The sequence below is a fragment of the Rhyacophila brunnea genome, unplaced genomic scaffold (genome assembly GCF_057557595.1).
Source record: "Rhyacophila brunnea isolate RB1 unplaced genomic scaffold, BYU_Rbru_1.0 scaffold_145, whole genome shotgun sequence".
NCBI lineage: Eukaryota > Metazoa > Arthropoda > Insecta > Trichoptera > Rhyacophilidae > Rhyacophila > Rhyacophila brunnea.
Window position 1 is genome coordinate 15,523 of NW_028232801.1, and position 17,766 is coordinate 33,288.

The window sequence follows — 17,766 nt, forward strand, 5'->3', positions numbered from 1 at the left end:
TGGGGTTTCCAGGGATTGAACCCGGGACCTACAGAGCTTCAGTCTGGTGCTCTCCCACTGAGCTAAAACCCCATGCGGTTTGGACTTATGAGTTTGAAAAATAGTTCTTTAAACCTTTACAGATTTATTAAAACTATGCAATAACTTATTCGTTTAGTTTATGGAATAAATTGAGTTTTTTAATTCTCCTGATTTATGATCCCTTATGAAATTTATTCAAATGTCGAGTCTCTTACAAACAAATTCACTTTTTAAGAAATTGGCTGAAATGGAACCTGGAAAAGAAGTAGAAATATCTGCATATTCCTGTAAATCAACTAAATTTGATAAAAAAAATATCAAATTACCGAAGCCTTTGAGGTTTTTTATTTCTATACTTGAAATGGAATTTATTAATTCAGATTTTTCCGCAATAACAATGAAAGATTTTAAGACAGTTTCGTTAAATACGGTTTTATCAGATATTTCATACATGATATTTCTTCTTTCCAAGAATTCAACAGATACATGCGAGTATATTGAATACTTTAAGAACCTTCTTGAATGGTGTGTAAAAACAAAAAATTCTGTTATTTATAAATATGGAATTCAAAACTCCACGATATATCTAGTTTACGATAAAATGCAAAGAAAAGTTATTTTAATTAAGATGAAACAGGATGGTGGAATAAATGTAGAATAAAGATTGTAAAAAGTATGAACACAAAGAAATTGTCTAGATAACAGTAGGAATTGAGAATCTTTTTTTAAAATAAAAAATGAAGAGTAACTTTTCGGGAATTAAAGTGAGCCCATAGCCTCTCCAACTAGTAATAATACCATGGATTTTCGATTAAACATATTATTCTCAAAAAAGAAAAGTTTATTGAGCACTAAATTGACAAATACACTTGAAATATAGTAGTATCTTTAGAATGAATTATTATTTCAATCCATAGAACTGTTTTCTAATTTCCTCCAACTCCATCCTAACTTTTCGAACAGCTGCTGAATTTGTTTCTGGATTTTGTTGATTGTCAATGCGTAAGATGATTCTTTCCATTCTATCTTGGATTTCTTTTCTCTTATAACTGTTATGCATCGTCTTTGCAAGAATTTTGGAAAGCTCTAACTCCATATCTGGGTTACTAGTAGCTGAGAATGTTTAATTTCTAAGAATCTTATTAGCAAGTCAGAAATAAAAAGATTTAGGATTGGAAAGCAATTCTTAAAAGCTAATTATTGTAAGAATTTAAATGTTCCAAAATACACTTTGAAAAATAAAATTAAGCCAAATTTATTCATCAGCTGTCACCACAGCATCTTTCAAATTCTTGAATGAACTAACTTCAACTAATGAAACCCTCAGACATCTCTGCTCTGGATTCGACAAGCAATTCGTCTTTTCAACACGCACTCTAATTCGACCCATGGCTCCAAAATTACCACGACTCCAAATCTTTTTGTTAAGATCTTCAGAAATATAAACCGGAATATCGGTCTTCCATTGCTTGGCAATAAACTTTTTTAAGTTGTGGACAACGCCAGAAGCCTTCTTGTTTTTTTTACAAGGAAGCGCAAGACGACGAGCATTAATTGTTATTTCTGTAACTTTATTATCTGAGAGAGAATCCATATGGGCTAAAAATTTTTGTGAAAAAAACCGAAGCCTCTATACTTTACGGATTAAAATTGCAAAGCTTGGATTCTGTAAATATACAGCTATATTAATAGTGAAGAATTAGATTTTGTTCTTGCACTACTATCATTGCGTATAATTCATTGGTTAGTTGACGATAGTTTGTCTAAAAAATCTATTGATCTTTTTTGGATCTTTCATTTTCTTTAAAACTTCTATGTGGTTCAAAAATGGTCCTTTCCATCAATCTGTGTTATCCATATCTATTAATAGTGACTTCAAAATAGAAAGTGTATATAGTTTTTTTGATCCTATGGAGAAATATACCTGAAATGTTTTGCAAAGTAATTGCTTATTGATTTATGCTCTTTATGGTAATCACTATATTGGGGTTAATTATATTTTATTATCTATTTATGTTCCTTATGTTTGTTCTTAATATCTCTCATCTAGGTTCATAATATTATAAACTGTAGTACATTACTCTCACTTGGTATTGATAAATGGCGTATTATAGATCAGCTGTTATATAGACTAAAATATATGAATCTTACGATCATTCTAATTTCTAAATTTTACTCTTATATTAATCGCTAATCCATCCATAATTCTAACATTTATTACAATTGTAAACTATACATTATATTTGTTTTTAAAAATAATTTACCATTTATGTCATCAATTCTCAAAACAAGTCTCAACTTTTCAAAAATTGTTCTTGGAACTACACTAATGTATCTACCCGGTATATTCAGTAGAAATGGATATACTGCCACTACGGTAATTATTGTGCTTTTGGGAGGTGTGTTTAGTACAATTACACAGTATCTTTTATTTGAAGTTTATTCTAGAAGAAGAATAGAAAAAAGCAATAAATCTGTCGATTCTACCAATAATGGTATGGTATCGAAAAATAAACTATCTAATAAAGACAATACAATGGGTAATGATTTGTTCGAATTCGAATCCATCCCAAATCCAGATATCGGCTTAAATTCTATAGGAGATTTTGAATGTTTATCATTTGAATTATTTGGCAAGTCTGTGTATGGTTATACATATGTTGGTATTTTCTTGATCTCTTTAGTATGTATTCTTTATTATATAGAAATGATATTAAAAATGCTGGATATTTGTAAAGTTTCGAACAAAAAAGTCATTCTAATGGTTTTATTAATATCTATAAATTTATTCTTCAATAAATTTAATCAGCTTGAGTTTGCTAACTATATCGGACTATGTGTAGTATTCATCTTAGCATGTACAACATTCATAGAATGCTTGAAGAATCCTCAGAATGTAATCCACCAATTTGTAGAAAATGACAATATTCTTTCTGACATTAGCCTTATTGCATTATCTTTTTGCTCTCATTATTGTATAGTCTTACCCAATTAGTCATCAGGTTTAAAGCATGATTTAAAAGAGAACTCTAATAGAACTCTCAACATTATCACATTGTTGATTTCCTGCTTTATTAGTATTTTTACATATATTTTCATTGGTTATACAGGATATAGAGCTTATCCTAATTGTGGATTGATGTGGATAGAGTCTATTTCTGGCCCACATAAACAGGTTCTTGCAATAGTTTTCATTGCGATTACACTCCTAGGGTTTCCACTGTGTTTTATTGATTTAAGAGTTCGATTTGAAAAAATATGTGGAGTTTTTATAAGTTCTTTTGAGATGAAGCAGAGGTTATCAAATTTAAAAAGTTCCAATGAAGCCAACCAAAATTGTGATGAACAAGAAATGAATATTGGCATAGACAGTGTAGTAGAAAAAATCCAAGCAGTCGAAATTAGTGAAAATGTGATAAAATCTAGAAAAAACTTAGTAGCTCAGGAATTAAGGCCTAACACAGCTTCAACCTTGGCGAATAATTCATTGAGCGCTAATGCTATGGCTTACAAGCACAATACAGAATCTCCACTTACTTCATCCATCCATAGATATTCTGTACTTCCTACTGCCACATTTTTAATATCGCTTTTGGTCTTTACTTTAAAAGTGATTATGTTAACTACAATAGTTGTTGTTGTTCACCACTATTTAATCCATTCGAAATTTATATCACCACTGATTTCATTTATTTGTAGCACAATCATGTTTTATATTCCCTCTGTCATGTATTTGAAGGTCTTTGGATTAAAAAAATTCTAATCATTTTTAAGTTTCATTTCTATGATTTTTGGAGGATTATTGTGTTACAAAGCAATAAAGGACTTGATTCAATGAAATAAATAAGGCAAATTAATATCTTATGTTAACAAAGTTATAACTTTTCATAAGCAAAATCACTCATTTCCCATTCTCTATCCCTTTTAATAAATTCTCCAGTACATGAATAATTTTTTTCAATAAAATCCTTATTCCATATTCCTCCAGCAGCTAGTTCTAAATATATTGTAACTTCAAAAGAAATTGCGATTGTTTTTCTAAGATTTTTCATTAAAATTTGTTCAACTTTAATATTTCTTAAATCTGCAATTTTAGAAAATATTAGGAAATCTTTGTTTGATTTGTGTGAAATCTCTAATACTTTACTATACTTTTTAAACTCTTCTATCATTAGATTTCTCCATTTTTTTAAATTTTCTACTCTACAATCCTCATAATTAAAACAACTAGCAAGTGTTTTGGGCAATATAGTATCTTCTATATGCTTCAGTTTAAAATAATCTGTAATCTGTCTGTTTCCTATAGATAGGCTATCTTTTGACAATATTTTAATCGGATTAAAATTTACAAAAAACTTATTGAAAATATTTTGCGTTCCTTGAATGATTTTTTCACCAAAAGACATGATTTTATTATCAACCGGATCATTTTCATTCAGATTATATTCTTGGTCAAAATATGTTTTTTTATATATTCTGCTACAACTAAATTCTTCTAAATTCAAGTCCAAAATTGGACTTAACTTCTTACGAATTTTATTAATTTTAGAACTGATCAGATCGACTTCCATTTTCAATTGTGGCTTTTTATATATTTCCTCTTTAACGTTTTTAAAAAATTGCTGAGTAAAGCTGTTTATTTTTGGCAACACTTTAAATGGGATTAAAAAGAAATAGAAAATAAAGAATGGAAAATAAGAAATAGTCATTAGACATTGGCTTGAAAAAGTGCTAATTTTATACCTTAAAAACTCAGATATCTAATAGAAGCATTTTTTATGCTATCATTGTTATAGAACCATTAATGCATGTTCTCTTATTTATTGCCATGCAAGTACTTAATGAAAATTATAATGGTCTAAACTAATGATAGCAAGTTTTCAAAGGTTATCCAAAATAATAAATGACAAAACTTAAAAAGCGTTTAATAAAAATAGATTATTCAGGTAAGAATAATAAAGTAGGTAATACACGCAATACTTTTTCAGTACATTGTCAAATGGTTTCCACTTACGATACATACTTTAAGGAATATATAATATGGTAATAATAAGATAGTATGGTAATACGTAGCTCCAAATATCCTTTTATTGACTATAATGATAAGAAATTCAATCTTAAAATTCTTTTAAACCTACTTTTATTTAATCCTTCTATCCATGATTAATTCAGATGAGATTTCTTTTGTACGAAGTTCCATTCCAAATCGAATGGATTTGCGCACTTTAAACAATTCTAGACCCATTTCTATTATGGATACCAGGAATGTCCAGGCAGAGGCATCAGTTTCTGTAACTAATCTTGAAACAGAGATAGAAATATCACTAAAAATTAGAAAAACTAATGAAGAAAGTAGCTATGTTATACTTGATGGTACAGACAATAATCTTGGAATAGAATTTAGTCAAAGTGTTTATGAGCATGTACCAAATATTCTAAATATTCTGCAAAGTATTATTTCAAATACTTCACATACTAATTTTATGAATATATACATCGAGCTTTTAATTGTTCAAAACTCTGGAAATATTTTTGATCTGTTTTTTAGGGGACTTCAAACCGTTTTTGGAAAAATTTCACTTCTTAAGAATTATCGATTTAGAGAAGTAAAATCCTTTGGGATTTTAGGTGAATTCTTGTTGACTGATCCAAATTTATTAGAAGAAAATGCATCTGATGGACTATTAAGAATTATTGATATTAAAAATGATTGGCAAGTTATTTACGAAGCTCGTCAAGGAGACCTGAAATTGGAAGAAATTTATAAAATAACTAAGGAATATACATCAACTTAACCAGGGTAATTTAAAATGGGTATAATGCCCTACTGCAATTTACAATAAAATGATATTGTTACAAAATCCTTTCTATATGTTTTTATGAATTAATTATGGTTTGCATATAGAAGTATATTATACAAAAACAGGAGATTCATTAGACAATTTATCATATAGTTTCAACTACTTATCATTAAATCATCTAAAGCTTTTTTCATCATCTCCTCTACAAAATCTATCACCTCTTCATCTATAATTAGGCTTAACCCATTCATTTCACAGTATATTTTAATGAATAATTTTAAATCTTCTTTGTTCAATATCTCCTGATATTGCAAGTATGATGGACAATTTTTAATCTCAAAAAAGAAATCTATTGCATTATTATGTGCTGAGTATTTGTTCCTAAATGGATCCTGTTGTTCCATGGCTTTAATATGAACAATTTCTCTTGTAAAGGATTCATCCAATAGCTGGTCAAGAATAAGTAGTTTTCCACAGTTATTTCCCGGACAATCATTTCTTATGTAATTGTTTTTCAATATTTTAATAATTACTTGATTGTAGGCATCTTGCTTCATTCTTACATCTTCAAGTTTCGATTTCACATCTTCTACTGAAATATCTCCTTTAAAGTTGGAAGAAATAATTTCTTCCACTGTTAAATCGTCCATGAAATGGGGTTTTTAATAAAAATATTTATAAAAAATATTATGTTAAATAGTACGTAGGGCAAAAAATCTGAATAAATGTGAATTTTTGAGAGTGGTAAAATAGTTATTATCTCTCAAAGATAATGATCTAACGAGAAATTTTAGCAAATGTCTAGGCATTGAGGTGTTATCTTGACTCGTCTAAGTATTTATTTAAATAAGAAATAACAAGGATATAACACTCTTAACTCTTGTCGATAAACAAAATTTTGCAAGTTAATACAAATAGATTTATTCTATATCATCATAGATATATGCTACTTTTAATCATTATACAATAGCAACATTCAAGTACCTTCAATTAAGAACTAGAAATATCAATATAATTCATCGAGATGTTGATTAAAAAAATAGCCAATGAGACCCGATAAGTTGAACTTTAATTGATGCAAGTATATATCAGAGATAGAGAGACATTAAAAACAGTAATGACCCAATAATTTAGTTTCTATGAATTGACCATAGAATATACTATAATCAATTTTCAACTCCTAATGATTGTGATTGTTTAACTAATAGTCTTATCCCTTGAATATCTTCTATTACCTCCATAAATTCTTTACTCTTTTGAATATCTTCTACCAGCTGCCTAAACTCTTCACCCCCTTGAATATCTTTTGTTAAATTTATCAATAATTCACTATTATCCTCTGTAAGTTTATTAATATACCATATTGTAGTTTCTATACAATTCAAAAGGTTATTTATTGAAGTCAATTGTGATCTGCTTATTGAAGTACTTTGACCACTCACTATATTTTTATTATCGTAATAAAAATCGCATTGGTCCTTTAATATCGGATTAATACACATAAGCTTTTCAAAAATTAGCCCATTAACTATTCCATCCAAACTATCTATAATTTGAGCTCCATTATCAGAAGATTTAACAATAAGTATCATAACTGTGTGAAATAGCTGTAGATTGAAAAAGCTTATTCTCATTAATAAAGGGATTTTGGAATCCAAAATTTAGAGTTAAGGGATATTATAAACAAAAAATCATTTGACACCCTTAAAAATGAGGAAATTTCACCCATAGCAGTTAAGGAGTCAAATTATACATTTACTTTAATTAATGATCATCTATGGTCTATTATATACAATATTCAACTGTTGCAATATTTTTCATGATCTATGGCGATAGGTAATATTCATTACTTCTTCTATTGCCAAAATAAAACTCCATTCACTGTATTTCATAATTCATTTTCCAAGCTGATGAATTATCAAAATAAACATTTTCAATTAGTGATTCTTTGGCAAACCCCATTTTTGTATAAAATGCTTGTGCTCCCTCATTAGATATAGAAACCAATAATGAAATATTTTTACATTTTAGAACACTCCCACGCTGTATCACTAGTTTAATCAACTTAGTACCAATATGTTTGCGTCTAAAACCTGCATCAACACATAAAACATTGATAATGATTGTAGAATCTTTTTTAAAAAATTGGCATTTCACAAATCCAATAACTTTGCTGCATTTTTCATGGGCTACTTTACAAACAAATGAAGTTCTGTTGCTCAAAAAAAGGTCTAACAGTTCACTTTTCATTATTCCAGTATCATCGAAATATCTTTGTTCCAAAATAAATGCATCAATGCAGTTGTTTGGTGTCATTTCTTTAAAAATAAAATCTGACACTTCAGCAGGTTTATTACCGAGTTCTAAAAGCTCCAGATCTATACTCTTTTGACTATTTTTAGGAATCATTTGGGGTAGTTTTTACACTGAAAAGCCAATCATCTTTCAAAAGTTGTGCAATGCTCGGTAATCGCTCTATTGGGTATATATGTTTATCATTTTATAATTCTAAATTCATAGGATTTACAAGAGCATAAGATATGGATGGATCATTATTAAAGTTTTAAAAGTCTTTCTATTAACATAAAAATTATTTTTTATTCCTTCAAATGGCGGCCTTAGAAAAAAAATTCAAAATATCAAAAGTACAAGAATCAAAGAAACTTAATGATGAAAACTACTCTGATGAATTAAAACAATATGATAATACAGAAGATTCTTCTATCACCATCGATAAAATAAGCGAATCTCTAAATCCTTTGCAAGAAGAATCCACTAGAATTATAAGCACAACTTGTAAATCAAGCACTGAAGATACATATGTGAATGATACCCTAGTGTTAGGAAATGAAATAGAAGTTATTTCTAAAAACGATTGTATGCCAAATGAATCAATATCAACAATGCTACAGGTGTCAAAGATATGTCCAGTTCTTAGAAATCATTTGATTTCCATTGATATTAACATTGATGAGTGTAGAATTTATAAGGAGTTGGGAAGTTATGATTTAGGACGGTTCAGCAGAAAGAACTTTCAAATTATTAATAACGGTGAAAAAATGGAAAAACTTGAAGATAAAATCAATAATTTGAAGGATAGTTTGCATTCGGGTACCGAAAAGCAGAAAATACAAAAAAATACTGCAATTAACAAATATCAGATTAGAATAAGCAAGTTAAAAGAAACTGAAGAAAATCTTTTGAATAGAGTGACTAGTATTTTACATGCGAATTCCAAATTTTTAACAAATTCTGAAGAACCAACTACATACGATAACCCCAGAGAAAGACCTACTAGCCCAAACCCAACAGAAGCATTAGACTCTTTCAATGGCGATTTTACTATTGCTTTGGATGATCAAATGGATTCTTCCATAATTAGCTCAAATATCTCTTCCGATATTAAGCAAACAGATATTACAGCACTGGATAAAACCAGAAAAGGTAAACACTCTATCAAGAGAAGAGTCGCATCGAAGTCAGCTTCTACTTCTACTGCCATAAATGAAAGTATTACTACAAATGATGCTTATCGAGATAGAAAGTTCAAAAATCCATTTGTAGAAATTCAAAAGTCTGGAAAAAGTTTTAGAGATATTTATGCAAAGTTGAAAAATGGTGAAGATATTGATAGTAGCTTTATTAAATCTAAAAATTCTTCAATTTATTTTCAAGGAGAAAAAAATTTACTTGACAGAATTTATCCCTCAGATACATTTCGATGTGATACATTTACATGCAAAAAGCTTGAAAAAAATATAAATACCATAGATCATTGTGGTGAGTATACATTCGTAGGACTAAAAGATTCTAGTGACCCCCAAAACTTATTTAATTTTCATCCGTCGGAATCTATTCTACTCGTATTGGATTTCGAACTAAATGAGGTTGGTAGGCTGGAATTTGCCTATGGCCCAATTATTCAATTAAGTGTTTCGTTGAATTCAAGCAATGCTTTTGAAGTAACTGCATTATTTAAGAATGGGAAGCTGGTAATCTTTGAATTTGATTTGCTAGCTGGAATGCAAAACTTTAGGATACTAAATGAACGAGCTCTGGTTATTAAATTTGCAACTTTAAAAAACTCAGTGAGTTTAAAAGCTCTTGTTTATACTGATGGCTATAGAATTTATACTGGTGATGGTTTGAAATCTAAACAGTTTCAGTACCCGGTTGTGGATTTGACCATGGCTTTTTATCTCGACAAGTATTTCTATTTTATTCTAAATCGGAATGGACGGTTAGTTTCAGTCGATTCTGATCTGTTAGATTTTAAAGATGTTAAAACATCATATGGAATTACTAAAATTATATACAACAATGATCATGGAGTATTGTATTATTTTAATCAAAATGAAATGAAGCATTCGAAAATCTATATATTCGAAAATGAAAGAGATGTTAAGAGAAGAGCAGTAAGGTATTTTCTAAATTTTTATGATGGAACTATACAGGGATTCCGAGATTATTATGGAAAATTAAAACAATTGACTTTGCTTCAACTCGTGCAAACTGAATTTGGAACAGTTTTCTGTACAGAATTAGATGAATTTGAACTGTTCAAGAATGAAAAAATATACATTAGTGGGATTGTACTGTCAAACAACTGCTTATTTATAGGTGTTGAAAATGGATTAGTGATAAAATTGAATATTTTGTGGTAAAGAAAATTATTTGTCATAAAAACCTTTAAAGCTGAATAAAGTGTGATTACATAAATGATACTCTATAGCTGATTATGGTTTTCTAATAATCTCTTTGAACAAGTAGTGTTCTCCCACTAAGTTATATTATTGATTGTTCTTTAAGTGATAATGAGTAATAGATATCATTTTGACGATGATCAAATCCTATCTGTGAATTATATTTATTAAATTTACTTATTGTTAGTTATTCATTTTATGGTGATGTACTTCTTCTGATTTTTATGATTGTTAAATTTAAAATGATTTTTCCGCAAATTTATCTCAATGTTTTAGTAAACTTTTTACCCATTCATTTTGATAAAATTGTAACTTCCCGAAGAATAAATGAGCAAATCAGATAGGAATCTTGAAACAGTCTTTGTTGTTTATGGAAAATGGTTTTTAAACAGCATCAGGGGTGTAAGTTAGTTATATGGTCCGGATTCCATATTATATTAATCGCGAAGATTTAACTAAGTTAATTTTTAAACTGATATGGTTAGACTTTTATTGTGGTACTTTCTTTTACTTGTGCGTGTTTAACTAGCTAAAACAGTTGATTTATCATAGACTTTGAATTAGTTTCCATGAAAAGACAAGTTTTCTTAACGTTTTATTTCGAAAGAGTTTTACTTACTCATCAAAATTTATCAAATTTGTTAAATTGAATTATCAATTTTCGTTTTAAATTAATAAGATTTTAACTAAAGATTTTTCAAAATCTTCAAAAAAAGTTTAATATACCTATAAACAGAAATGAACTTCCAATTAACTAATATGGTTAACTCTTTACATCTTTAATATTATTTCATCATTTTCTTAACTTTACATTTTCTTGTTGATTATTCTAATTAAATTTCAAAAGATTCAAACTCCTAAAAAATATTTCCGAATAAATTAAGTACCCTGCATGGGAATTTCTGGAGCTGGGATTTCTGCCTTCATTGGAAAGCTTAATAATATTCTTGAAGATCCTCACTCATTTCAATTCATTCGTTGGGCTCCTGCTGGGAACAGTTTCATAATTATCGACCCGACAGAATTTAGTACGCATGTTCTACCTTACCACTTTAAACATACAAACCTGAGTTCATTTGTGAGACAGTTAAACAAATATGATTTTCATAAAATTAAAAGTGACGAAGATATAAAAAGCTTATATGGAGAAAATGTTTGGGAGTTTGGTAATGACTATTTTATTGCAGGTAGAATGGATCTTATGGCAAAGATTACAAGAAAGAGGTCAGTTGGAGATATAAAGAGATCCCCAAAAATCCAATCCCAAAATATTTCAAACAATATAAATTCAGAATCAGAAGATACATATTTTGAAGATGACCAGCACTCTACGATGTTTAATAATTATTTAATAAATTCCATGGCTGCTTTGACGAGACAGATGGAAATGGTGCATAGGGAATTGATTTGCCTTAGAGAAATTGTAAGGGAGCTAATGCCAAATAGGAAGAAAATGGTTGAGTTTTCAGGAGTCAGGATTCTAGTAGCAGAGGAAAATGCTGGAAGTTCTGATTTTGCAAATATTTTTTTAAGGAATGCAGGTTTTGAAGTATCCACAGTCGAGGGTACTGGAGAGTTTTCTAAGTTTTATCAATGCGATCTTTTTGATGCTATTTTAGTTAGCGGAGAAATTCCAGATGTTCAAAATGTCATTACAACCATCAGATCCATTAATAGAAAAATTCCAATTGTTTTAAGTACAGAGTCACATACTTCATCGGATTCTCTGTTCAAAACATTTATAGGAATTAACGGTGTAATTTATAAACCATTCGATCCAATAGATCTTATTGAAACTATTGGAAAGGTAGTAAAGGTTTCGAAAGGAGTTAATGATTCTAGATTTAGCAATGTACATAGTAGTAAAAAAATATAAATTAATATTAACTTTTGCATAAAATTATATTCTTTATATTTTGGTGATCAATGTTATTTTTCAGTATTATTTAGGTAAATTTCTTCAATTTATTGATTTTCCAGCATCCATTTTATTGTGTATCATCATCAAATGTAAAGACCTGATACACTCTCAATTAACTACTACCCAACCTTATCACGCCCTTTTCTTTTCGTTTAGCTTCCGAAAACTCAACTGCATATAAAATAACTACATTTTCTACAAAGCCAGATAGTCTTTTTTCCAATTTGCTTGTCTTCAATTGCTCTGTAATTTGGATTGTATACTTGGGATCTTTGTTACGATCAATAAATTGTTTAAATACTTTATCATAGTTTGCTAAATTTTTAATTGTTTCCTTTGCACCTGGTCCAGTAAAAATGACAACTGCTGAAGGCACCCCAATGTATTTTTCTAGGCTATACATATCTTCCTCAGTGACACTCTGATCATTTTGAATATAAAATATATAGACCCGATTTCTATAATAAGTAAGATATATTAACAAAAGAATTTCCAGACACAGAAGAGCATAGCAGGTATATTTGGCTATTTGTTTATCTTTGATAACCAAGCAAACTACTGGTAATATTACAACTAATATGGTGATTATTAGCATTTTTCTATTTAACATTACACTACAATCAAACAGGTATTCAGTTGTGGCTAAAAACATTAAGAAGAGTAAGATAGAAAATCCTAGAAATGTAATTGTTGTTGATCTACGGTGTGAGCCTGATGATGGTTTTGTAGAGTCAGTAGTTGTCTTATCATCTGCAGCCTTACTTGATGTATTTTGACCATTTTTATTTTCAACTTTTCCACTTTCTTCAGTCATTCCTGTTTCCTTTACCATCAGTTTTATTTTTTTAATCTTCTCAAACTGTTTCAGAAATGGATGATTTTTAAATTTTAACAAAATTGTTTCAATAAGCTAGGTATTATTTGCCATCATAATCCAGCTGAACTAATAAATTTTTTATAAAACAAGTACACAATTTTTTAACTTTCATTTATTCAAACCGATAATACTTGTGAGTTGAACTTAGCCTATAGTTTTATGAAAGTTTATTTAGACTCTGTAGGGGTGGTGGTCGTCTCCTTAGGAGTTTCTAAGTTTACCACTTTTGCATCTTTCTCGGATGGTAACATTGATACGTATGATACGTGACCACTGACATATTTGGAGTATCCACTACCAATTCCCTTTTCAGCCTCAATTTTTTTCTCCAACTCCTTCACTTTTTCTTGTGAATCTGCAGACTTTTTAACGAATTCTTTGATTGCTTCTAAACCGTTGATATTAGATTTATCGTTTGCAGCATTCGGTCCATAAAGAATCATCACACCAGCCCTAGGAATGTGCGACTCAAAAAGCTTACGAGAGTCTTCTGCTGATACAGTGAAACCAGACCCAAATGATAGTCTTACAACTTGATTTCGGTAAACATATAGATAAAGGTCTGCTAAAATTGATAGTACTGCAATTCCTGCTGCAACCAATCCTGGCTTAGATGATTCGGGCATAAATACACACCCAAGTGGTGCAAATACCAGAATGCCTGCTATAATCACCGCAATCATATTCAAAAAAATGCATGAATCAGTAAACCATGTTACTGCAACAAGCAATACAAAAGATACAATCAATCCAATTGTGATTTTTATCTCGACTCTGTTCTTTAGGTCAGACATATCCCCTTAAGTATCCCAGAATTTATAGTTTTTTCCAAAATTATTAACCAATTAAAAACTAGAGCTTAGGAGTATAGATTAAAAATATGTACAAAAACGGAAATTTGATCTAAGCAATTAAATAAAGGGGAGCTCTTATCAAAATTTAGTAATTGGCATTTTGAATTAGTTAATGGAGGTCTTTAGCTGGCTTTATAAGTTAAAAATGTATTGATTTAATGATATTGAATTTATTTACTTTAATAACATATCTTAGTTGGGGTAATTGATTTTTGTTTCAAATGGATGACTTTTTTATTAGATATAAACAAATATATCCAATAAAAATCTAACGTGTTAGCTTTTACCTTGTTTAAAATCCAATTTTCTAAGAAAATACCCCGACAATCTTATTTTTTTATCTGAATTTTTGAGTTTATGAAATTCTGCCTCATCAATCAACCCATTGTTGCTATTTGAGTGATTATCCATCGATGGTAGTACTTCGTAATGATTTTTGACAAGATCTGACAAATTATTGAAGGTATCGATGTTATCACATATTACTACTGCAGAATAGCAAAATAGTTGACTGGTGTTGTCTCCTTTTGAGAAATATATAACTCGATTTCTTCTATCATACAAGAAATGTATTGATATCAGTGTACATGTCAACGAAGAATAAGAAATAGCTTTTCTAGAAATATCTCTTAGATCAAAAAATACCATAGAAATAGGCAGTATCATGAAAATTATTGTAATGACAACCAGCATTCGATTTAAAAAAAAAGACTGATCTGTCAAATACATGCAATATATGTATAAGAGACTGAAAGCGGAAAGGGAGGTCACAAAACTAAAAATCTCTTCATTAATAAAAGTTCCAATAATGGTTTTGGTGAATTGTTTGGGATCCATTTGTTTTAAAGGGTCGTCCAAAAAGGATTTTAAAAGCAAGTATTAGGATTTTCAAAACTCAAAATATCACATTGATAATGTCTATTGGATGTTTTGATTTTAGTAATAAAGTAGTTTAAGAAAATAGAGTTTAATTTTTATGTATATCAATTTCAAGACGAGCCCAATTTGTTCCTATTTTCTCTCGTAAATCATATATTTCATGCTTTATTTTTTCTTTAATAGCTTTATAATCTCGATGGCTCATCACTGCATCTTTATGGAAACAAAAGAGGATCAAGAGTATTCTAGAGTTTAGAATGACATTTCTACTCATTAATATCGTTTCAATAAGGGTGTGGATTCCTATAGTATCTAAAACACATAAATAAGATCCTAGCGCCATCATATCAATATCTTCAAGATATGCAATTAGTAATTTTTTATTTTCTAACTTGGTATGAGCATCATCAAGTAAATTAATAAAGGTATCATATTTTTTCACTGATTCATTTTTATCAAGATACTCAGCATTGAATATTTCTGCACCATCATCACTATCAGCACCAACCATAAACTCAGCTTCGTTCATTTTATATAGACTTAATCCTTGATTACAGCTTAAAATCAAATATTCTCCTGAAATTTTTATTATTCCGTTTGAGCTAGTTGGAAATTTTTTAAGAAGCTTAGTTCCATTGTAATATACCATAGAATTTCCATTTGTTGAAAAAAATAGATCTGGTTGTGCATATGTATCATCGAAAACGTCCCTGTGAACACGTTCCACATTCATACTATCACCCACAAAAGTTTTCCTACATTCTCCAAAATCTAATCCCCAAATCTTAATTAACTTATCAGCTCCACAACTAATAAGCTTTTCATCAAAGATTTCAAATGATCTGACTGGTAAGGAATGGCCGTAAAGAGTTAATCTTAGTTCCAAGGAAGGATAGTTATAAACATATATCTTACTGTCGATCGCAGAGAAAGAAAATGAATTCCCATGAAATTTACAAAAAATGGGCGGATCATCTACTGAAAGTGAATTGATAATAGAAAAATCATCCACAGATTTATAAAAAACTATCTGATCATCTTTACAAATTGCCAATGAACGGTCGTAAGAATTTGCAGAAATGTGTCTAACTGCACCTATATTCAGTTTTTTAACCAATTCACATGAATTTATATAATATATCGATAACCCTTCGTTGGAAGCGACTACTATAGTATTTTCAATGATTATAAAGCCGGTATTACTATTTTGTTTATTGTTAATGAAATTAATTTGCTGAATATCCCGATCAATAATATTCCAAACGATTAATTTGGATTTGGATAGTGAATATATAGTATTTTCAAGGACAATCAAATCAATAATAGAAGAATCATGAAAATTCAAGATGCTTTGATTATTGGAAATACCAAATGTGTTATTTTTCGATAGATAAACGCATGGAACACTCTCTAGTTCTCCAAAATGATCAACGCAAATATCAACCCTATTCCAATCAGAACTCGTCTCAAATCGATTTACAATAGTAAGCCCAAATGATTCTTTCTTTGTAATTTTCAATTCAGTAATTTTCTTTTCACAATGAATAAGTATTCTATTTCCTCTTCTTATAATATTCCTTGGCTTTTTAAATACTTCATACTGTTTAATTTCGTTTGTATTCAAATTCACAAAAAGTGATTGCCCAGATTTCAAAAGAACAAACATTTCAAAACCTTGGATGAATGCATCTACAATAAATTCTTCAAAAACAATCATATTTGATAATTTAGAAAATTCAAGACGAACTAGGTTGTTATCAGTGTTATTTAGAACTTTTATAGTTCTATCATTACAAACACAATAAACTCTATCTTGATCAAGTCTAGTACTGATAACTGAAGCTTCAACTTTGTAAAATTGAGCTGTTTGTAAAACGAAATCATAAATACATGAAGACCCGTCAGCAGATGAGGTTACAATAAATAAATCGTATGAACTACTAAAGATGGTTTCAGTGGGGTTTCTAAGCTGCTGAATAACGGATTCAATAGGCTGATAGATAGAAAAGTTATCACCAAATTCTTTATTGGATACAATGGGACCCATTATGGAAATTGAGGTTATTCTTCTATTGTGTAGCTTTAATACCTTTCTAGTCATTTTTAATGGAAAGGCTATCTCATTTTCATTGCTTGACTCGTTGGATGAGTAAATTTCCATAGTTCCATTCTCATATCCAATTGCAATCAAGTTTATAGATATGGAAAACATACTGATCCCACATTTTAATGTTCCATAAACACAAATCAATTCTTGGGCCTTTGTGTTATAACAATGAAGACGACTAAAGACTGAAATAAAAGTATATTGACCCAATTGAACTAACTTACTATTCTTAGTATAAACAAGCCCAAACGTATTTATAAATGTAAAATCTGGAACAAAATCGAGTGGAATTGATTCCTTTTCAAAGTTTGGGGACATACTTGGGGTTATAAATATTTGAAGAAAATTTTACTACTTTACTACCATAAATAAAATAATTTCAACGTTATCAGAAGTAATTGATGAAATATATATACTTCCTTTCATTCATCTCTTTTGTGTTGAAATATAATAGCATAGCTATACCTTAACAGACCAACTTGTCTTCTTATCTATTAAAGATAGCCTTTTTAGAATATTTTCCTATACCTTGCTGATGAAATTTTTTTGTGAGTACATGATAGATAAAAATTTTAACTTAAACAAAACAGAAGTATTGAAAAA

At 29.3% G+C, this 17,766-nt stretch overlaps 1 non-coding gene across 1 annotated transcript; it reads right to left on the reverse strand.

Annotated features, from left to right (window-relative positions):
* Window positions 1-72, reverse strand: TRNAF-GAA (transfer RNA phenylalanine (anticodon GAA)). The gene has a single exon. It is a non-coding gene; the product is annotated as a tRNA-Phe (tRNA).
* Window positions 73-17,766: the final 17,694 nt, after the last annotated feature.